Below are 24,870 nucleotides of genomic sequence, written 5' to 3'. Positions count from 1 at the left end.
AGGAACAACTTTATTATCGTGAAGCCATGGCCTTCCGAGTATCAAGTGATAGTCAGGGTCTTTCTCGATCACGTGAAATTTTACAGTGGATTGAATCGGCCCTACTTTCAGATCCATATAGACATACCCGTATGTGTGACTCTGGCTTCCTTCAAAACCCGTCATCAATATGGGATGATGAACAATCTTGCTTTGTGGAACTTTGGCCTCCTTGAGAGTCTTTATAGTGATAAGATTCGTGGAAGCACCTGTATCAATGAGAAATCTCCTGAATTCAGAGTCCTTAATGGAAGCAGTAACGAACAAGGCTCGGTTATGCCCTTCCTCCGCCATCCAGTCTTCTTCAGTGAAGGTGATGTTGTTGATTGAGAGTTCAGATACCATGGACACTTGTTCAACCAACGGAGATGATGAAACTATCCGCACATCGGATTATATTTTGTTGAGAGCGACAAACGTGTCTGTGTGCTATTCTCTGGAGAAATGCAGAAGTTCATATAGATTCTCGATTATATGTGTGACCTCTTGTTCCACCGGATTTTCATAAGTGGTGAAGTTGTTGGCTTGAGGGTTAGCGTCAGTGGTGTCAAGAGATGAGCGTTCCACAACTTGATCTCCTAAGATTCTTGTCAGGTCCACCATGCAGTTGAACAAATTATCAATTGCTCTTTTCAATCGATTTATGTTCCTTTCCAAAATCTCTTACCTTCGTGCCAGTTCAGCTAGTGACGGAATTTCTCCATCAAATGCACCAATAGATGAAAAGGGAGTAGTAAAGTACGGATGATGAATGTTACCAGAATCATTCGGGTGAGTTAGAGACGTGTCACCATTTGAAAGACTCTGACTGGAGTTTTGAGAAACTGAATTAGATCTAAGACCAACCATCTTGCGAAAATAAAATATTACAACCGAGAGATTAATCTCCCACTGTAGTCGCCAATCTAGGAAAGTGGAGAGTCGAGCGTGTTGTCGAGACTCCTCAACCGAGCGAACTTCTGAACCTCACACAGATCGGGAAATCAATCTGTATGACTCCGGCCTAAACCAAGACAATGGGCGTTCCAGAGTCAATTGGGTCGCAAAGAGGGAGATGGGTTGATCTGTAGGAGGGAAGCTGAGAGTTGTGTGGGATTAGTGATGATCAAGGATTGTGGGTGTGTTGAAGGTTTCTGCAATATTGATGAACTGCTGAAATTGAGTTATGTGAATAAGTTTATATCGAGTTATTGACGGATAATGATGATAATCGATGATTGATGATATTCTATTGATACTCCCCTGATGTCCTCGATTTAGACTTATTTATATTGCAAGAATGATGTACCACTGATCCCTGTAAGTGTGGCGGTTTCTTGAGTGAAAGAGTGGGAAAGTGGGAGATCGTGGTAATGTCAGTTCCATGTCGCGCGGAGACTTGACTGATCGCGCACCCACTGCTTTGCTAAATCCTTCCACCGTTTACACGACTTATGCACATTTCTCATTGTGGATGAATCCACGTGCCGTAGACCGCCATACCAAAACCCTAAGTGATATCCCCCATTTGTGACGTGATTGAGATTTCATGAATCGTGGAGTATGCAAGGCAGACGTGTATTAGTTGGTCAGTTGTTGACTGATTTAGACTGTGAGTCTAATTTTGTTGAATCGAGCATAAGTGGAGAATGCTCGGCGATTCATGGATTGAACATGTAGTTCTCTAAGATGTCAATGGATTACTGACTAGAGACTGAGAAAGTATTTCTCAACTCGACGAATTTCCGAATATTGAGAGTTTGTCGAGCAACTGAGCAAGTATTGCTCAATTCGACGAATTTGATGATTTTGGTGTGAAACTGAGCAAGTGTTGCTCAATTCACCAAAACATTGAATATTGATAATTTGACGTGCAATTGAGTAAGTGTTGCTCAATTCGATAAACTACTTATGAATTACCGAATATTGATGGTTGGATCAATATTCGAGCAACTGAACAAGTATTGCTCAATTCAAAGAATTATTTACTGGTGTCGTGACCCAATAAAATATTAATCAAAAATATTGGTGAATTACCGAATATTATTAATTTGGATGTTGATTGCTGAATCAACATAATTTTGTGTTTGAACTTGCTCAGAATGGTGATTCGTGGAGCGTTTGTTCGAAACCCTAATTTTTTGATCAATTCTTCAACAATTGGTGAATTGCTAAAAATTGGTCATGAGTGATAAGGGACTGACCACATGGGATGATGAGCATCCATGTGATGCCAAGTACTCGAGTGAGCACGCACCAGGGTTCTCAGTTTGAGAGTTGGTGAAAGAACGATGATTAAATGCAGGTTTCATCATTTATTGAAATATTGATGGATTCAGCGTTAGGTGACAAACAAAGGTATGAGAGATGAGGACCGACCAAGAGAGCATGGGACCGTCTCTTGGTGGTCACGGGACCAGTTGTTGGTCATTTGAAGGGTTTTCCGGTTGGTTGGAGAGAGTTCGGGCCCAGTATGAGCAATTGAACAAATTAGGTCAGAATTATGAAAACATGTGGGATCGGCTTTGTGCAAGCCCTAGAAATGACTCTGGTCGGTCATGGAGGAATGCACGTGTTTTCGTGGGATCCTTGTTTCCATACTGAGATTTTCAGTATTTTCTGATGCGCGTTCGAGCAACATAGTGAATTTTCAGAAGAGTTTCATCTTGACTGAGAATTCTCGATTTTTGTTTGAATGAGCATGTTTGCTCAATTCATCAATATTTTGAAAATATTAAAATAAAAGTGTTTTAATATTTTAAATTGCCGTGAGAGGCTAGCCAGTCGTGCGACTATGTTGGCTTTTGGTTTTTCGGGTTTGAGCAATATTTGAGAAAATATGGAGAAATCATGAATTTTACTCAAACCCAAGAGTTTCATGAATTAAGGAAAATAATAATTATGCAAGATTAGGGATTGCAAGGTGTGGGACCGACCATGGCTAGGGCATGGCCGGCCGGCTAAGTTTCCCGGTCCCGCACACCTTTCCCTATTTTATTATTTTTCATGAATCCTTGAAGTTATGGAGAATCCACGAGTTTTTGATGAAACGGAGGAGTTTCGTGAGATTAGGGAATAATAATTATAAAAGGCTAAGGATTGTGAGGTGTGGGACCGGACACGACTTAGGCATGGACGGACGGTTAGGTTGCCCGGTCCCCCACACCTCTCCTTTTTTTATAATAATATTATTTCGTGAATCTACCAAGTTAAGAAGAATTCACGAGTTTTGTAAAAACAAGGAAAGTTGCTAAAACCAAGGAGTTTTCGTGAGTTCACGAAATAACAAAAAATAAGGAAAATAATGGGAGAGGCAAGGACCGACCATGGCTAGGGCATGGCCAGCCGGCCGGCTGGTTGGCCCGGCCTTGGGCGCCACTTATTATTTTATTAATATTCATGGTTTTCTCCTGTTTTGCGAAGGATTCCTCATTATTTCATATTTTTGGATACTCGTTCGGCATCTGGGTGCTCAGTCGTGCATCATTGTCGAGTACACTCGCACCATTTTTGTTGGGCTTACTCAGTGATGGTCCAGATGCCCGGTTGTTGGGTATTTATTACTGATTTATGAAATTCAGTGGAGAATAATTCATGAAACTGAGTAATAAGAAGAGTAGTCATTTATTATCAATCCATAATATCAGCAGCGGAATGGACTATGGATTCAGAATAATAAAATGATAATTTCATCACTATCTCATGGAATCGCAGATTTGACCATAAAATTGGAGTAATGAAATGAGCGGTGATATTACCATTCCATGGGACCGTGGTGATTCGACCATGAAATCGGAGTAATATCTATTACCATTTCATGAGATCAGCTTTGGATTCGATCATGAAATTGGAGTAATAAAATAAGTGGTGATATTACCATTTCATGAGATCAGCCGTGGATTCGACCATGAAATCGGAGTAACATCTATTACCATTTCATGAGATCAACCGTGAATTCGATCATGAAATCGGAGTAATACATTTATCTATTACCATTTCGATCATGAAATAGGGGTAATGAGATAAGATATATTATCTTCTAGGAATTCATTGGTGAATATGACCTAGAATTTAATCTCTTGCGTATAATCAGTAAATCAGCGAGTGTTGCTAATGTCCCGAAGACGTTTTTCCCTCTCAACATTTCATGTATGGAGGACCTCCTGAGTCTATACATGGGTCTCTTTACATAGTCAGGAACAGTGAGTATCACCGTCCTGAAGACGTTATTGCTCTCAATCTTACGGAGAACCGCCCAATTTTTCTTCTATGTAGAGGCGAATTCCTCTATGTAGTCAGGGAACAGTGAGTGTCACCGGCATCCTGAAGGCGTTAAGCTCTTAATCTTACAGAGAACCACCCAATTACGTTATTCTACATAGAGGCTATGATGCCCGGTGTCGAACGCTCCTGGGAGGCCTTTCGAGCGACATATGCATCATACTTCTTAAAACACGAAACATCACATGGATCCCTGAAGCCGTGTCAGAAACATGTAATATCATGATTTTACGGTTTTGTCCTTTGTTGAAAATCCACCATCTACAGCCGGTTACTGCCTCCTGAATGGTGTCTCTCTTATATATACATATACATCTATATATGTACAACTGGTACCTTCTCGTCTTATTTCTCGATTTTTTCCTTCTTCTGTTTTTCTTGTGCGAGCTACTTGACTCGCATGAATGACTCTCTTCACGGGTACGTGTTAGTCTTGGCGCCTATCCCTGCATTAACCTCTATGATGTTCAAGCATGACGAACTGAAGCGTCTGCTACTTGTGAAGGCTGAAGTTGAAGCGCCACGGGAGCGGAGAATTCCTAACAGGCATAGCGCGAATAATAAGTTTAGGGAGGTGTCTGAAGCTTATAAATCGAGTTGGACAAGGAGCCAGCGGGTCGAGTATCATCAGAGACTCAACGCCCCTTGAATGATGACGCTACGGCACATGGCGCGGCTAATCATCTGTATGCAGATTCCTTGGCGATGATGGCTACAATAGACCGGGCTATTTCAGATTGTCGCATCTGGATCTCCAACCTGGTGATGCAGCCACTCCTTGGTCACACTCTAGTCTTAACAACGACCACTTCACTTGTACTTCATCCTTATATCGAGGACGAACTAGCGCGCCTGCTTGTTCTCAGGGAAGAAGTGGGAATGTTGTGGACTCTTCATTTTTTCTCATTGGGGGGGGTGGGGGGGTGGTGGATGTTAAACACGCCTAATCCCCCTTCATTTTTCTCATCGGGGATTGGGAGGGAGAGATGTATGTTAAACGCGCCTACTCCCCCTTTTATTTTTCTCAACAGGGATTGGGAGGGCGGGATGTATGTTAAATGCGCCTACTCCCCCTTTTATTTTTCTCAACAAGGGTTGGGAGGGAGGGATGTATGTTAAACGCGCCTACTCTTCCCTTCATTTGTTCGATCAGGGGGTTGGGATGAAGGGATGTGTGTTAAATTGGTTAGGATCCATTGGAATTCCTGTAATCTTTTATCAGCCGATCGGGTGCCATTAGCATTTTCGTAGCCTTTAGTAAATTTGTCCTCCGATCGGGCGATATTGGCACTCCCGCGGCTTTTTGTCAGTCGATCGAGCGCCATTGGCATTCCCGCAACCTTTTGTCATTCGATCAGGCGCCATTGGCGTTCCTGCAACCATTAGTAAATTTGTCAGCCGATCGGGCGTCATTGGCACTCCCACGGATTTTTGTCAGTCGATCGGGCGCCATTAGCGTTCCCGCAACCTTTTGTCAGTCGATCAGACGCCATTGGCATTCCTGCAACTTTTAGTAAATTTGTCAGCCGATCGGGCGCCATTGGCACTCCCGCGGACTTTTGTCATTCGATCGGGCGCCATTAGCGTTCCCCCAACCTTTTGTCAGTCGATCACGCTCTATTAGCATTCCTGCAACCTTTAGTAAATTTGTCAGCCGATGGGCGCCATTGGCACTCCCGTGACCTTTTGTCAGTCGATCAGGCACCATTAGCGTTCCCGCAACCTTTTGTCAGTCGATCAGGCGCCATTGGCACTTCTGCAACCTTTAGTAAATTTTTCAGCTGATCGTGTGCCATTAGCACTCCCGCATCCTTTTTCCAGTCGTTTCGGGTGCCATTGGCGTTCCCGCGATCTTGGTAAATACTACGAATCGTATATCAAAAGTTGGTCTTTATTCGGAAGGATGGTTTTACATTGATTTGTTCACGCATAAAACTTCTTTATCCATTTACCATTGATCGGTGACTTGATCTTCGTGCCGTTCATGCGTCTGAGCTTGTAATACCCGCTCTCTGCTACCTTTCTTACTCTGAAAGGTCCTTCCTAGTTTGCAGCGAATTTCCCTGCGCTAGCATTCCTTTGCACATGAGGAGCAATCTTAAGGACCTAATCGTCTACCTCGAATCTCCTTTCTTTACATTTTGATTATAATAATCTGCTGCTCGCTTCCTGTATGCCTCAGCAACCGTTCTGCCCGGGCTCTCCTCTCTTCGATTTTGTCTAAATGGGCAAAGCGACTTACTTCGTCCGGAGTCGTATGACTAACCATTGCTACATTTTTGGATGGAATTGCAATCTCTGCCGGTAATATCGCGTCCTCCCTATAGACCAGAGAATACGGTGACGCCCCCATGGAACTTCTTTTCGATATTCTGTATGCCCATACCGCGAGCGGGAGCTGCTCATACCACTCTCTGGGATGGTCTTCCACTGTCCTGCTCAAGACCCGGATCAGTGTCTTATTGCTCGCCTCGACTTTCCCGTTCCCTTGAGGATAGTAGGTGGTCGACGTATGAAGCCTCACATTATATTGCTGTAGCAAACCCATCACATATTTGTTTACGAATGATTTTGCATTATTTTCCCTGATAATCATGGGTGCTCAAAATCTGTAGATGATGTATTCGTTGATGATTACTGTGATGGTCTTCCCGGCATAGTCTTTGAGAGGTATCGCTTCAACCCATTTCGTGGTATACTCGGTGGCGGTTATTATGTACTTATAGCGTTTCTAGGATATCAGGTTGATCTGCCCTATAATGTCTAAATCCCAACTGTGGAATGGCCATGGTGTTACCACGCTGTGCAGCATGGTGTGGGGTGTTCTGATTAGGTTCTCATGTGTTTGGAAGTTGAGGCATTTTCTGATGTGTTCTGCGGTATCGCTTTCCATGGTGGGACAATAAAACCCTCCTTCATAGAGTTGTAGGAACAAATTCCGCATCCCTTGATGTTCTGTATTGTGTGACTGAGTCATTACTTCATCAGCCTCTTCATCTGATAAGCACCTTAGTACCGCGTTGTTGTAGCTTATGCGGTAGAGTATCCCCTCATGTATGAAGAAACGCGCCGCTTTCTTTCGAATTTTTAGAGCCGTTTGCCTGTCGCTGGGTAATTTGCCATTTTGGATAAAATCCATGTATGGTTGTCTCCAATCCACCCCCTCGACCGTGCAGACCTATGCGGCTTGTGGTGGAGCTTGGCAATCGGCGCAACTATCTTGGAGGGTCGCTGCTTGTGCCGACATGCTGGCCAGTACACCCCTCTCCTCTGAAGCTTTATGTAGAGGTGAACCGCTGCGGTTTGCCCGCATGTATCTCCTGAAGTATCTTTTTCACTTCTCTCCTACCCACACATCTGGCAAGATTTCCCCCTGCCGCTTGATAGTAAAGCGCTCCTTGGATCAAAACAAACTGTTTCAGAGTTTGGGTGGGTATTACAAGATCCTCCTCTGTTTTGTTCAATTCCTCAATGTAAGTTCTCCTCCAATCGTTTGCTTCTTCGAGGGCCATGTCTTCTTTCCAGGTGCTGGGCAACTCCATCCTTCTAACTGTTACTGTGCCCTCTTCCTTATCGTTTAGCTATACCTTGCTAGCTAAAGTTTCCATGGCATCTGCGTGTTTGTTCTTTCCTCTACTTGTAGGATCTAGGGTCGACCCCATTTGACTTATCAGGTTTTGAGTCTCTGCTCGATATGGGGATAAGTGTGGTTCTTTGATGTGGAAGTCCCCGTTGACTTGATTGGTCACCAACCTCGAGTCGCCCTTTATCTCGACGCCTCCTAGACCAAGCTCATTTGCCATCCTGAGCCCCGGGATCAAAGCTTCATAATCAGCGACATTATTACTGCAGGGTGATAGACACATTTTTGTGTCCGATTTGTCTCGATTCTATATATTGTTAGGGCTCATTTTTGTACTTATTATGGTGTTTTATTTATTTGTAGGTATTTTTGGCCAATAAACATTTTTGGAAAAAAATGGCTCGAAAAGTTGTTGGAAAGCACCCGGAGGACATTTGCTATTCAGACTCTCACTTTGGATAAGGGGTAACCTAATTACTAAGGGGAATCCCATTTCCTGGCAGTTGCTAATCGCACCCCTACTCTGGATAAGGGGCAACCATCTTCAACATTTCAAAAACCAGGTTTTTGGCGGGAAAATAGGTGCAGTGAAGAACAGTTTTGGAAATCGTGATTTGGAGGAGTTTGAGGTCGATTAAACCTCTGATTTTCATAGGATAGACTCCTTATGGGTCTAGGAATCTGATATGGGTGTTTAAATCAATTATACTGGGCTCAATCGACGGAGTTTTCCCACAACAGAAAATATGGAAAGTCACGTGTGTGACCTGTTTCAGGGAATTTTAGAGAGATTAAAGCGCTGTAAACCTTCCCAAAGATTTGTATCTATCTAAGGAAGAGTTTAGAATAAAAAGGAAAGCTCAGAAACGCGTAGAAATTCTAAAACAATAAATTGCCGCAACTGGGTCGTGAAGAGAAGGAAAGAGATTTTGGAAGATTTGGGAGAGATTTAATCGGTATTTTTGATATAAATAGATGTCTTCTGTCATATAGAAGAGGTGTCGAGAGTTTGGGAACCTAAGGAGAGCCAGAGAAGAAGAAATCAGAGCTTTACCAAACTCTGTTTCTGCTGCTGAAGAGGAAGAACGCGAAGAACATTGACGCACAGGAAACAGTCGCAGAACAGTGTCGTTGTTTAACAGCTGAAGAAAATTAAGCTGTGCAGGGCAGTCGTATTCTAGGGTCTTAAAATCAGCGACAAAGCAACAGTTTTTCTGTAACAGTTCCATTGTAACAGCTGTTTTGCAACACCAATACACTGTTGCAAACAGTCTGTGTTATTACTTTTCACTCTTTTAATCATCTTTTGAGCAACAAACACATATTTTGAGATCATGATTAATATGAGGAGCTAAACCTCATTGCTGAGGCCATAGAGGAAGCTATTTTTTCAACAAAAAGTGGTATTTTCTATTTTATCTTTTTATTTTCAATAATTATATGATTATTTGCCTTGAACTATTATTGAATATGATTTTTATTTGAGTGATTGTGATCTATTTTTATTATTGAAGATTTGGGAGAGATTTAATTGGTATTTTTGATATAAATAGAGATCTTGGGTCAAATAGAAGAGGTGTCGAGAGTTTGGGAACCTAAGGAGAGCCAGAGAAGAAGAAATCAGAGCTTTACCAAACTCTGTTTCTGCTGCTGCTGCTGCTGAAGAGGAAGAACGCGAAGAACATTGACGCACAGGAAACAGTCGCAGAACAGTGTTGTTGTTTAACAGCTGAAGAAAATTAAGCTGTGCAGGGCAGTCGTATTCTAGGGTCTTAAAATCAACGACAAAGCAACAGTTTTTCTGTAACAGTTCCATTGTAACAGCTATTTTGCAACACCAATACACTGTTGCAAACAATCTGTGTTATTACTTTTCACTCTTTTAATCATCTTTTGAGCAACAAACACATATTTTGAGATCATGATTAATATGAGGAGCTAAACCTCATTGCTGAGGCCATAGAGGAAGCTATTTTTTCAACAAAAAGTGGTATATTCTATTTTATCTTTTTATTTTCAATAATTATATGATTATTTGCCTTGAACTATTATTGAATATGATTTTTATTTGAGTGATTGTGATCTATTTTGATGGAGTATGCTTAGTTTTAAGACTTTTGATGCTTCATACTTGGTATTTACAATTATTACTTTTCAAAATCTACTTGTTGCAATATTTTAGAATCAAATTAAACAAGAAAATTGCATAAATATAAGTATTGGTTTAATCACTTTGAACTTGGAAAATAGTGGAATCTTAGCCTCAGTGTTCCTTTTAGTATTGATATCATCTTTGATTGAGTTTGGTATAATTTTTAGTGAGTTTTCTATTTTAATATTAGAATTTAAGTCTAATTAATATCCTTCACAAGTCTGAGAATCGACCCACTTTTACTACTATCTACAAATCACATCAATTTTTGGCGCCGCCGACGCGGACTTGTTTTTAGGGTTTCAGATTTATTTTATTTATTTATTTTGTCCTTTTTCATGTTTTTAGGTATTTATCTTGTGTCTACAGGTTCTGGATCATAAAGAAAATTGAGCCAAGGAGTTTGGTGATTTCATAAAGACTTGGAGCTAAAGATTAAAGCAAAAAGAACAGAAAAGAAGACAATTTTATTTTAGACAAATTTAGTTTAGGGTTTGTTTATTTTATTTAAAAAAAAATTGTATTAGGGTTTGTTATTTTTGTAATTTTTCTTTTTTTTTGGACTTTTGGACTTTGGGACATTTTTTTTTTATTATTACCCTACGGAAGGGTACTTTAAATATAAACTGTTTGCAGAGAAGGAGGAGAATTACGATATTGTCTCTGCACCTTGGGTTCGTACACTAGACATCGGAGTCAGTGGCCCGAGTCGACTACAACCGATTCATCCCCCGTCTGGAACGGGAGGTAAGATTCTAAACACTCGCGAATCCCCTGTCAGCGAGTTACTGTACTCCTTCGTGTGCATATATGTTGAGGACTGAATACATACATTTATTTTTCTAGTAAAGGGCAAGGCATGGCCATACAAGATAAGGGTTCGGATTTCATCACCGTTCTCTTCTTACCCTCTTTAGGAACACGTAACTTACGCGAACCTAAGCCTAAAATTTTGACTAGAACGAGACCGATAGGGTAACGAGCTTAACAGGAAAGTCATTCGAAAAATATTGGTTACTCTTTTAAGCATACTTCGAAGTTCTTGACGGTTTCTGTAAGTTGAATGCGTGACTGCGCCGCCTTGTAATACCGATGAGGCCTTGGGTATCAAAGCTCCACCGAGCTTCCCTCGCCTTTATTCAACTTACGTGAACTCGGATTGATTCCAGAGGGGTTTGCTTAAATTGTAACGAATTCCCGTTCGAAGGATTAGAAGCTGGTCTAGAAACAATCTAAGTGGAGCCATCATGCTTTTTGTTTGCTAGAAATCAATAGGTTTGATTTGGTTGAGTCGGCCTTGATATGTGTTTGCTTACCCTTCCAATTTAGAAAATTCTATTGTATGCCTGAACGTAAAAGAGACGCACTAGGTAGATTTGTCAAAGAGAAACCTAGTAGTTAGAAGCGTCTCGATTACCTTAATCTAGAAAGTACGGCTTTTGAAGAGTCTGTTTTTGAAAGTTCTTTGACTGAGGAGAGAATCCCTGTTGCTCCGATAGCGCCAGAAATGGCAACTTTGAAAGCTTTGTTGAATCCAACTAGGACTACCCGTCCTTCGTGTATTAAGTTAGCTGAAACGGAGGCACCATATGAAATAAAACCTGGGACCTTACAGATGCTCCCAATCTTTTTAGGGAAAGAAAATGAAAACCCTTATTACCATGTTAGGGATTTTGAGGAAATTTGTAGTACTCTAAGAATTAGAGGCTTAGATGATGATGCTTTGAAACTTAGGTTATTCCCATTTCCCCTGAAAGATAAGGCCAAATCGTGGCTGTATAGTTTGCACTCCGAGTCAATTGAGACATATGAACAACTTACATATGCCTTTTTCAATAAGTTTTTCCCTAGGCACAAAACATCGTCTATTTGGACGCAAATATGCACATTTTCACAACAAGAGGGAGAATCTTTATATAGGTATTTGAAAAGGTTCAATGATTTATTATCCCAGTGTCCTCATCATGGTTTAGAAAAGGTTAGGCTAGTTCAGTTCCTTTATGAGGGTTTAGATTATTCCACAACGACCATGGTTGAGTCTCTTTGCACTGGTGGATTTGAAAACCAAACTGTTGACGCGGCGATGGAATTTTTTAATGAAATCGCCGAAAAAACCCAGCAATGGGAAAATAGTAGGGTACCCCAGAAAAAAATTCTTTTAAGTAGAGGAAACGTTAATAGGTTAGAAGGAGGCTATGAATCAGATGCCAAAATTGCTGCTATAGCAAAAAGGTTACGAGCCTTAGAAGTGGGCCAGACTAGTGGTAGAGTGGAGCCTTTTTGGGAAGGCCAGAATATTAAAGAGCAGGCCAATGCTCTTTATAATAACACTAGATTTGATAACCGTCAAAAGATTGACCCATATTCAGAAACCTATAATCCTGGTTGGAGAAACCATCCGAACCTTTCGTGGTCTAAGGGCCAAAGTCAAGGTCAGTTTAGTAATTCTAATGCTCCCCCAGGTTTTGGCTATACTAAGAATCCTTCAGGACTAGCTCAATTTCAGAATCAGTCAGATAATAAAATCCTAAGTTTAGAGGAATCTCTCGCCTTGTTAACTCAGCAAACTGCAAAATTCCAGTTATCCGTAGAACAGAGTCTACAAGCTAGTAACAGGATAGGACAAGAAAATAGTCAGGCTATTTCCGACTTAAAAACCCAGGTTGGTCTGATAAGTGATTCTTTGAGAGAAAAAGGTAAGTTTCCTAGTCAAACACAACCTTAGGCTGTAGAATTCAATCGGACATTTCTAAAAAGGTATGTCTATAAACTTGAGAAAGTTTTATGTTTTATTACTTGTTTGAGTACTTATAATGATCCATGTACCTTTATTATCGTTCATTTCTACCTAACTTGATCTGTGCTTAAGGTTCTTAAATGTTTAGGTTTGAAAACATTAGTTCGGGATGTTTGGACTTCATGGTACACATACCAAGTATGCATAACATCATTTAAAACCAAAATCCAGGGGTTTAAGTTCGAAAACCCCGTCTGCATACTGCTCCAGGATACAAAATTCGTTTGCAAACCCGTATGCATGCTTGACGTTGATATTCGGTAAACGTTTTTTGGCCATAACTTCTTCGTCCGAACTCGGATTGACCTCATTCGTTTTAAACTATCTTCCTCTTTGAATTCTCTTCAAAATGGAGATGAGAAACCTTGAATTTGGATGAGTTAAGATTGGTATTTGTCATGCTTCTTGTTTTTGAGTATTTTGCTCCGTTTCGTTGCACTTGTTCAACTTCTCTTGAACTTGGGTACTTGGATTCTTAGAGTAATACTCTTCTAAGATAAATTGTAGCTTTTACAAGAATGTTGTTGTTAAATCACAAAGTAGGAAGTTCAAGAATGGAAAGTAGTACACGGTGCTATGGAATTCTTGAATGTTCACAATCATCCTTTGTGAACTATGGTGCATGGTCGTTATTGACTTTGTATGTTCTTCTTTGTTAAGAAAATCTTTTTATACGCCTTTGGTAGCTATTATTGATGTAAATCCATGCGAAAATGATTGATTCTACCCTGTAAGGACAAATCATCTTGTATGTGCATTATGAGTTTGTCTTGATGCCTAGGAAACTTCTTATGAGAATTTATTCTTATTTTTGAGAAGGATTACTAGAGTTTGGAATAGAAATTATTGTGATTACACATAGCTTTGTCCAATGTTTTCATCTTCATGTTTTTAGATTTATTGGTTTAAATTCTAAAATTGTTTGGAAGATGATTTTTGCAATACTAATCTTTATAGTTTTATATATTGCAATTTTTTATGGGATATGTGTGTTTACGTCCGTGAACTTGATTGTCCCATACTTTGTCAAAAGTAAAGTCGTTCATGAGTTGATATGCATGTATTGATGAAAGAATGAATTGACTTTTGACAAATACAAAAGTTAAGCCTATTATGTCAACTTTTGATGGAAGATAGGTTAAAATCTTTTGTGTTCAAGGATTATGTCTATTGAACGTCATTGTGCAAATGGTTATGGAAAATAAATGAGTCCTTGCTTATTCCACGGTATAAGGTCGATCTCCGATCCACAGTTTTTGTGTACATACTGTGTTGTTCCATAAGGTGTCTTATGTTAAGCTCTATCGACTGAGTCATTGTTTTGACATAGTTTTTGTTCCATGAGATACTTTGTGTCGAGCATGACCAATTAAATTGATTACTTTTGTGATTAGTTTTGTTGCGTATTTCGATTAGATTAATTATGGGTTTTCTTGTGATTAATCTAATTGAGTGTTTTTAAGTCTCCATAATTTTACTTATGTTGAGCATGTTTGATTCAATTAATCATGGGTTCTCTTATGGTTAATTTAATTGAATATTTTGGATTCAAATTCATACTCGTATGTGATTTGTTATGTCCAAATAAATCCTTCTTTTCTTTTTGAAATTAAGGTCACTCTTGTTGTTCTTTCGGGAATGACATTTAATGGGGGAGAGTTCTTTTGAACTTGTGCTTAATGGTCATATCTTGAGGGGTGTGCGGCTGTGGAATTTTATAGGGGTTATCTTTATTTTTGGACTCCTTGATGAATGCATTTAGCTTCGGCTTTATGATTGCATCTAAATTAGTTGGTATGTATTTTTTTTCCTTTTGTCATGAAATGGCTCTCTCGGAAATTTCATTATAATCCCGTTCTTGTACCTTTGCCAATTTTATTGACAAAAAGGGGGAGAATTAATACGTAGTTCACACTAAAAATACATATGGTTCTCGGATCATTGTGTAAGGGGGAGTGGTTTCCATGTGAGATGGAGTATTGACTAAGGAGGAGTGATACATATCACACCATAGTATTATTGTTGAAGTTATGATACAATTGAACTTTGACGCTGAGTAATAATACTATGACACTGTATAACAATGATCGAGAACTATGTTTGCTCGTTGTTATAGATACTGATCTTCAACAGCGGTGATGCTAAACTTACAACCTTTGGGATCATTGGAGTACTTGGAAGTGACGAAGATTTCGAGAAATGTTTAAGATTAGACATGTGGAATAGGAGCTAGTAAAGTTTCTTTATCTTTTTTGTATTCCATATGTATTGATAGTTTATCACTAAAATTGACAAAGGGGGAGATTGTTAGAGCATTGCTCGGTCGAACTCGCATGCGTTTCTATATCAAGCATGTTTGTCAATGTTAGTGATCAAAACTATAAGTCTTAATTTCTAGTCTATTATAGTTAAGTCTCGAACTAGGATATAAAGTGTAATTGAGCTCAAGGAATTCATGGCGATTCATCATACAAGTAGAAGAACTACTCAAGGAACCGGTGGAACTTCTCGACAAAAAGGTATGTGAAGACTTGAACTTATCTATCACACAAACGTCTATCTACTCTATCTCCTACTCTTTGAGACAAGAAGTCGTATGCTATATATATAGACTTTGATTATACACATTTCGTATTCCGAGCCGAGTATACCTCGCCTATCTATATCTCGAAATATGAGTTGGTAAGAGTTTCTCTTTAACCAAGTTTATCTTACCATGTGACGAAAGTCATGATATGTTTCAATCATCTTGAAAATTGCTTTGACGAGAAATGGTGCAACAACTATATAACGTCCTCTAAGAATGTTTCAATGATTGAAATGAGAGTTTAGATTACATAACCAATGGTGGACATAAGCATTGTTTTGGAAACACATTTATGTATAAGTCACATTCCTTGAACCAAAGTTTGCGAACTTTGTTGATCAAGAGAACCAGAAGAATGGCGTGAGCTGATAAGCATGTAAATGCTACATTTTATACCCATATTATATTAGCTAGGATACAATATTTTAATTACTAATACTATTTTAGTGGTTTTGTAGAAAGTACAAGTGCATTTGATCATCCAGCGAATAAACAGCAAAATTGTAGACTTAATGGTGTTTGCGACGAAAATGGTAAAATGTGGTCGGCCTGGTACTTCCATGTATCAGCAACCACAATGATGAAATGGGGTTGGCATGGTATTCTCATGTATCAGCAACCACAATGATGAAATGAGGTTGGCCTGATATTTCCATGTATCAGCAATCACAATGATCAAATATGTTGGCCTGGTACTTCTATATATCAGCAGCACTTATTACGCTGGCCTGGTATTTCTATATATCAGCGGCATTTATTGTGCTGGCCTGATATTTTCTATGTATCAGCAGCACATAAGCCAGCTCTCACCACCGGATTTAATGGAATAAAGAAATGTGTTTGGTTGCCAAACATGCCAGCCGCACAAGGGGTATAAGGAGGTGGACGTGTCCATTTCATTGCCACATCTTCCTTCGTGATTCAAGCAGCATCTCTTTTTGTATCACAACAATAAAAAGAGCGTTTCTCAAGTCTCATTTCTGAAACCAAGAACCATCTTCAAGACAGACTCAGAGCTGGTAAATGGGAATTGTGGATGGTGTCTGCATTTAACTAATCTTGAGAAGTTCAGGGAGAAAGGTAATTCGTGTTGATGGTCGATGTCGAGAAGAATCAGCGAGAGAACATTGTGGAGCTAGTGCTGTAGTTGGTTGCATGGAGAGTTTATTTATTGAACGTGACTGAGATCGAAATGGAGAAAGGTGTTGCTGGCTAGATGGACAATGGTGAAGAAGTTCGGTTGATGTGGTCGGAGGTTACTAACCGGTCAAGGTGTTGAAAAGAAAGTGTTGCCGGGTCCGTTGAATGGAGTTGGCTGTTGTAATCGACAGCGGAGGTGCTGTTTGCAGCAGCAGTGGGGGTTTGTTGGCTGTTTTATCGAATGAAGTTGAGTAGGTGTTGAGAGCTGGTGGTACGAGAATTAGAGTTCGATGAGGAACTGGTACTGTGCCAAGAGAATAAATTTGATGATGTTGTTGGCTTATTCTTTGCTGCGACTAATTAACTTTTGATGGTGTTAATTACTTTAGGTTCTGAGATGAAAAATGGGTTGTTGCTGTCATGATTACTGTGATTTCTTTCGAGAGATTAAGAAGTGGCTATGAACAAAAGAATTAACAAGGAGGGAGATCAACAACTACAGTTCTATTATGATTCTTCAGACGGAGACGATTTCAAGCCTTCAATCCGAACGTTAGTGCTATGGGTTCCTTTATGGTTCGAAATGGAGTATAAGGGAAGGTTCCTGGTCGACGAATAAACACAGCAACATGAAGAATAACCTGAAGTCTGAAACCGAGAAGGCGAGTCTGGGAAGGACCTGAAGTTGGACAGACAAACAGGAAGCAGTCGGACTTTTGGTTTATGGAAGCTGGTTTGGGTCCGAAGTTGGATGTCAGGTAATGGACTGGGCCTGGCAATTTTGCTAGGTCTCAATGAAATTCCTTCGGAGCAACAAGGATATAACTGAAAGAAGCAGATTGAGAAAAAAAAGGAGGAGGCGCGGCACAGAGCGGTGCTAGGGTTTGAGAGTTTTTCATTTTCTCTTTTGCTTAGCTAGTTTCAATTCGATTATGTTTATGGCTTTTGAGAAAGTCATGTCTAGCTAGAGCCATGTTAGGGTTTAGGTAGAATCCAATTTTAGTGTGTAAACTCTACATTAATATGCTTAATAATGATTTGATTGATTAATAGTTTTTCTTCATATAGCTTGGTATTTAATTGTTCATGTAATTTTCTTGATTATTTATGCTTTTCAATTGATATTCCGTGCTTTGGTTAAATCCCTTGACGTGGTATGCTTTAGGATTGATAGGTAATGCTTTGGGATCACTACCCATGAAGCGAAGAAAACTATAGCGGAGAAACAGTATTTGAAAATGCATGGAATATATTTTTAACGATTAGTAGAGTTTGCATGATTGATTGGTGGAAACTGAAAATCCTAAAAACCCATTCCAACTTTGTTTATTGTTAGAATTTTATATTATATCATTTTGTTCCAAATTCCTGAAAAATTGTTAAAACATCATCTTGTCGATTAGTTACTTCTGATATTAATTAGTAGTAGTATTTCATACTCCTCGTGGGAACGACATGTACTTGCCATTGTTCTACTAGTTAGATATTGTGCACTTGCAGTAAATTTCATTGTAGGTTTCCCAACCTATCAAGTTTTTGGCGCCGCTGCCGGGGAGTGATTGCAAAATACTCTCTGATTGATATTTTTTTGTACATAATTTTATTTTGTTTTTCTTTTAGTTTTGTTTTGGTTCTTTTTACGCATTTATTTAAAAAAAAAATTTAGGTACCTAAGTCTGAAGTGTTGTGATTGAAAACAGTAGCGGACGAAAAGAAAGTATGCACTCGCAAAGTTTTTGTAAGAGCCACTTGGAAGATCCATTAGAGGTTTGCTTAGCTCATTTTGGATATGATTCTGATGATGATAGTGTTATTTGTGAAGTCAATGCCTTGTTAGACTCCTCACCGCTGCTAGACACTAATAAATGGAAGCCCAAACTAGAACCTCTATTTTTGTCCGAGTCTCGACTAGTTTCATCAGTCGAGAAAGTTTCGACCATGACCTTTAAGCCATTAAGTTATGAATTTTTTTGTCTTGGTGATATTAATAATGAAACTGTTTTAGATGATAACGGTCTATGAGTCGTGATATAATTGCATCATTGAGATCTTGTTCCGCGAATGAATTTGAACCAATATCATCCGAGGAAGTTATTTCTGCTGATTTAGAGCCTGATTTAGGACGTGCACCTCAACAAAAAGCTATTGAACAATTTTTATCTCTTTGTGTGAATGAAGTACTTATCCCGAAAATGCATGGCTTGATTACTAAGGATTGTTTTGTATGGGAAATAGATTCACATATATTCTTCAGCTGACCGGGTTAGTTGGGTTGATCCCCAACTCTTCAGGCTCTATATATATGATTCTCAACTTACCTTTGGGTACCAACCCCATATTGTTTGAAAACGTGCTACTGGCAACTCGGGAAACAAATAACTTTCGCTCCATGGGAGTCAACCCATCAGATTTGTTCCCTCTACTCTATCTCTTATTTGTTTTTTTTTTATTTATTTTTGCATTTCTCATCTTGATTTCTACGTTGGATGACTCAATTACATTGAGGACAATGTAATGTTTAAGTGTGGGGGAGTGGGTAATTATCCATATTTTTGCAGATTTTCACTTTTCTTAGGAATAAAACAAAACAAAAAAAAATCAACTGCATAATATCTCTGTTTTGCTCGAGGACTAGCAAAATATAAGTATGGGGGTGTTGATAAGAATGTAAATGCTACATTTTATACTCATATTATATTAGCTAGGATACAATATTTTAATTACTAATACTATTTTAGTGCTTTTGTAGAAAGTACAAGTGCATTTGATCATCCAGCGAATAAACAGCAAAATTGTAGACTTAATGGTGTTTGCGACGAAAATGGTAAAATGTGGTTGGCCTGGTACTTCCATGTATCAGCAACCACAATGATGAAATGGGATTGGCCTGGTATTCCCATGTATCAGCAACCACAATGATGAAATGAGGTTGGCCTGATATTTCCATGTATCAGCAACCACAATGATCAAATATGCTGGCCTGGTACTTTTATATATCAGCAGCACTTATTACGCTGGCCTGGTATTTCTACATATCAGCGGCATTTATTATGTTGGCCTGGTATTTTCTATGTATCAGAAGCACATAAGCCAGCTCGTCACCACCGGATTTAATGGAATAAAGAAATGTGTTTGGTTGCCAAACATGCCAGCTGCACAAGGGGTATAAGGAGTTGGACGTGTCCATTTCATTGCCACATCTTCCTTCGTGATTCAAGCAGCATCTCTTTTTGTGTCACAACAATAAAAAGAGCGTTTCTCAAGTCTCATTTCTGAAACCAAGAACCATCTTCAAGACAGACTCAGAGCTGGTAAATGGGAATTGTGGATGGTGTCTGCATTTAACTAATCTTGAGAAGTTCGGGGAGAAAGGTAACTCGTGTTGATGGTCGATGTCGAGAAGAATCAGCGAGAGAACATTGTGGAGCTAGTGATGTAGTTGGTTGCATGGAGAGTTTATTTATTGAACGTGACTGAGATCGAAATGGAGAAAGGTGTTGCTGGCTAGATGGAAAATGGTGAAGAAGTTCAGTTGATGTGGTCGGAGGTTACTAACCGGTCAAGGTGTTGAAAAGAAAGTGTTGCCGGGTCCGTTGAATGGAGTTGGCTGTTGTAATCGACAGCGGAGGTGCTGTTTGCAGCAGCGGTGGGGGTTTGTTGGCTGTTTTATCGAATGAAGTTGAGTAGGTGTTGAGAGCTGGTGGTACGAGAATTAGAGTTCGATGAGGAACTGGTACTGTGCCAAGAGAATAAATTTGATGATGTTGTTGGCTTATTCTTTGCTGCGACTAATTAACTTTTGATGGTGTTAATTACTTTAGGTTCTGAGATGAAAAATGGGTTGTTGTTGTCATGATTACTGTGATTTCTTTCGAGAGATTAAGAAGTGGCTATGAACAAAAGAATTAACAAGGAGGGAGATCAAAAACTACAGTTCTATTATGATTCTTCAGACGGAGACGATTTCAAGCCTTCAATCCAAACGTTAGTGCTATGGGTTCCTTTGTGGTTCGAAATGGAGTATAAGGGAAGGTTCTTGGTCGATGAATAAACACAGCAACATGAAGAATAACCTGAAGTCTGAAACCGAGAAGGCGAGTCTGGGAAGGACCTGAAGTTGGACAGACAAACAGGAAGCAGTCGGACTTTTGGTTTATGGAAGCTGGTTTGGGTCCGAAGTTGGATGTCAGGTAATGGACTGGGCCTGGCAATTTTGCTAGGTCTCAATGAAATTCCTTCGGAGCAACAAGGATATAACTGAAAGAAGCAGATTGAGAAAAAAAGGAGGAGGCGCGGCACAGAGCCGTGCTAGGGTTTGAGAGTTTTTCATTTTCTCTTTTGCTTAGCTAGTTTTGATTCCATTATGTTTATGGCTTTTGAGAAAGCCATGTCTAGCTAGAGCCATGTTAGGGTTTAGGTAGAAACCAATTTTAGTGTGTAAACTCTACATTAACATGCTTAATAATGATTTGATTGATTAATAGTTTTTCTTCATATAGCTTGGTAATTGCTCATGTGAATTTCTTGATTATTTATGCTTTTCAATTGATATTTCGTGCTTTGGTTAAATCCCTTGACGTGGTATGCTTTAGGATTGATAGGTAATGCTTTGGAATCACTACCCATGAAGCGAAGAAAACTGTAGCGGAGAAACAGTATTTGAAATTGCATGTAATATATTTTAACGATTAGTAGAGTTTGCATGCTTGATTGGTGGAAACTAAAAATCCTAAAAACCCATTCCAACTTTGTTTATTGTTAGAATTTTATATTATATTATTTTGTTCCAAATTCCTGAGAAATTGTTAAAATATCATCTTGTCGATTAGTTACTTCTGATATTAATTAGTAGTAGTATTTCACACTCCTCGTGGGAACGACTTGTACTTGCCATTGTTCTACTAGTTAGACATTGGAAACTTCTAGTAAATTTCATTGTAGGTTTCCCAACCTATCAACAATGGCGTGAGCTCAGTCCGCGAACTGCCGAAATTCTCAAACCCGAGAATTTCTGCTGGAGTTGACAAACTATTTGCGTGAAACGAAGTCCGTGAACCCAGTCCGCGAACCGGCGAAGTTCTCATACCCGAGAATTTCTGATGGAGTTTGTAAACTCTGCCCGGTAACTTAAGTCCGCGAACCTAGTCTGCGAACTTGAGAAGGTTATATATCTGAAGATGATTTCTGAATTCAAACTTAAAAAGACTAAGGAATGTAGTTTGCAAACCATGGCTATAAAAGTTCATGAACCGATTCAAGTGAATCAAATCATCTTTGCTTCAATTGTGTCTTGTGTAGTACATGAGATTTTCTTGCAATTGAACAACTCTCTAACTAGTTCATTTGAAATCATTTGAACTAGTTATAGTGAAGAAGTATGTGGTTGATATGGAATGCTCATATGGCAAACCTTTTGGTTAATTATTGTTGAACCAACAAGTGCATACGTTTGGGTACGGTTAACAAACCTAGAAGCGTGCATTGTCAAGTGTGTGTAACAAGCTAAGTTTTCGATCTAACGGTTGAGAAATATCATCTTGAATCTAAATCAGGTTTTCATCTAACGATGAATATTGATTGCTTTGTTACCAAGGTAACTTAATTGCAAACCCTGATTTGAAAGACTATATAAGGGGAACTCTAGTATTTGTGAAAAACTAATCCCCACACCTCACATGTGATACTAGTTTGCATACTAAAGTCGGTTCTCCTTTAACCTTTGGTTTTCTTCTTCTAAAACCAGGTTAACGACTTAAAGACTTCATTGGGATTGTGAAGCCAGACCGATACTACTTTTATCGTAGTTGTGTGATCTGATCTTGCATCTTCTATCGTACGAGTACAATCAGATTGATTGGCTTGATATTGATATCTCCAATAGGAAAGATATAAAAAGTAATCACAAACATCTCCGTCTCATTGTTTGTGATTCCGCAACATCTTGTTTCGCTACCATACGATTAAGATTGTTGTGAGGTGATTGATAACTCTAGGTTGTTCTTCGGAAATATAAGACCGGATTATCAATTGGTTCATGTTCACCTTGATTATTATCAAAAGACGGAACAAAACCTTTTAGGGTTTATTTGTGGGAGACATATTGATCCTTTAATAGACTTGTCTGTGTGAGACAGATTTGTTTATTGTCAAGTCTTCGACTTTGGGTCGTAGCAACTCTTAGTTGTGGGTTAGATCAGCTAAGGGAATCAAGTGCACAATATCCTGCTGGGATCAGAGGTGTATGGAGTACAACTGTACCTTGGATCAGTGGGAGACTGATTGGGATTCAACTACAGTCCAGTACGAGGTTAGCTTGGAGTAGGCTAGTGTCTGTAGCGGCTTAATACAGTGTGTGTTCAATCTGGACTAGGTCCCAGGGTTTTTTACATTTTCGGTTTCCTCGTTAACAAATTTCTGGTGTCTGTTTTATTTCTTTTCCGCATTATATTTTGTTATATAATTGAAATATCACAGGTTGTGCGTTGTTCAATCAATTAGAATATCCGACCTTTTGGTTGTTGATTTAAATTGATTGACACTTGGATATTGGTATTTGGTACCATCCAAGTTATCTCTCTATTATTTGATAAAGACTCGCAGATTTCTATTGCTTGAGTATATATCAAATCGAGAGATTGAGATATAAACTCTTTGATATACTTTTTATCTAGATTGAGTCTGACTGTCTAGTTAATTCTCTAGAAAGTATATTGGAGTTTGTCCATAGAGAGAACTAAGCGAAATATTGGGTGTGGTTGTTAGACCCCCGCTTTTTTACCTAGGTTGATCTTCATGTTTCGGCTTTCTTTCCTCTGGGAACGTCATCCTGGACGGGCTGAAGAATGACTTTGTCGGCTCCATTTTCTCTTCCTCGCTTCATTTGGGTAGCGGGGTAAGTTTCACCTCAGGGATTTCATCCGCCTCCTTAGCCAAATCATAAAAAACCGCATCTGCCATGTAAGCTTCTTCCGGATCAAAGGGGTGGCTCGTGGATGTTATCCGGAATTGCCTCCCTCCTATGTTAGTCTTAACACACTGATGGTACATTGATGTTACCACTTTATGGTTGAGTAACCACCCTCATCCTAGTAGTACATGGAACTTCGTGTCGTCTTCTAGTACATAGAAAGGGGTAAGTCCTCGAATGGGACCAATCATCATAACCAAATGGACGATCCTGATTTACGTCTGAGTATATCCTCCAAATCCTTTAACCATCGTGGTTCACATTTTAATTATCGACCGTTGTACCCCTAGGAAGTCTAGTATATGCGTAGAGATTAGAATTAAAGATGCGTCGCCGTCTACAAAGTCCCTCTTCAAAGGAACCTTATTGATACACGCAGTAAGGTATAAGGTGATCTCCCGGATAGCAAATATCCTCATTTGTGAATACAATAGCTTCTTTGGGAAGGGAATCGTAGGGCCTTCATTCCGCAATTTCCTCGATAGATTTGGACGCTTCCCTGCTCTGATCCTCGCTAAAACCTAGTGAGTCAAAAAACTGCTGAGCCAACACTGTACCCGCGAACTTGCTAGCGACACCATCTGTATTTGTAAATGCGCGGCCTTCTATGGTAACCTCGCATGCTTATTCATCCTTCTATTCCCATGGTTGCCATTCATCTCCGCTGGGATCATGAGAAAGCATCATTACATGATTTTGGATTGCTTTTCCTCACTCTGGATCTCCCATTTCAATTTCGCCCGCTTCCAGTTTCTTCTGAAACATTCTTCTTAGGTTATAGCAGTCGACCGTGGGGTGTTGTACTCTGCGATGGATGTGAAAGTACCTGGCGTCGCTCTTCTGGGTGTCGGTGGGATCCGCTCTTGTTGGAGGCAACTGAATTTCTTTATTCGCCACCCACTGCTCTAGGAGCCTGACGATCTGATCTTTATCGCAGGGCAATGGGGGAGGCAGCGATCGATTTATATATGACTGATTTGTTTGCGCGCCCCAGCCTTCTTGGTTGTTTTTTGCGTGGGTGTTCCTTGGTGTTGTTGAGATGGTGTTGACCGTATTGCGCCAAACATAATCCGAGTTTCTTTCTTCGACACAATCGGTGATTCTTTCTGCCGCTTCTTCCAGCTCGACGAAGGTATAGAATCGGAAGTTCACCGGGATTTTCTTGAAACACAGTATCATTCCGTGTATGCAGATTTCCACTAGTGCCTCTTTTTTAACGTCCTCATGGCAATCCACCACAAAATGACGAAACCGGGTGATATACTTCCCTATGTCTTCTCTAACCGTTGGTTGCACTTACTCAAGTCGATGGTCGTGACTTTCTTTTTTGCCGAATAAAATTTTC

Source organism: Papaver somniferum, chromosome 2 (genome assembly GCF_003573695.1).
Source record: "Papaver somniferum cultivar HN1 chromosome 2, ASM357369v1, whole genome shotgun sequence".
Classification (NCBI taxonomy): Eukaryota; Viridiplantae; Streptophyta; class Magnoliopsida; order Ranunculales; family Papaveraceae; genus Papaver; species Papaver somniferum.
Note: the sequence above shows the minus strand (reverse complement) of the source record.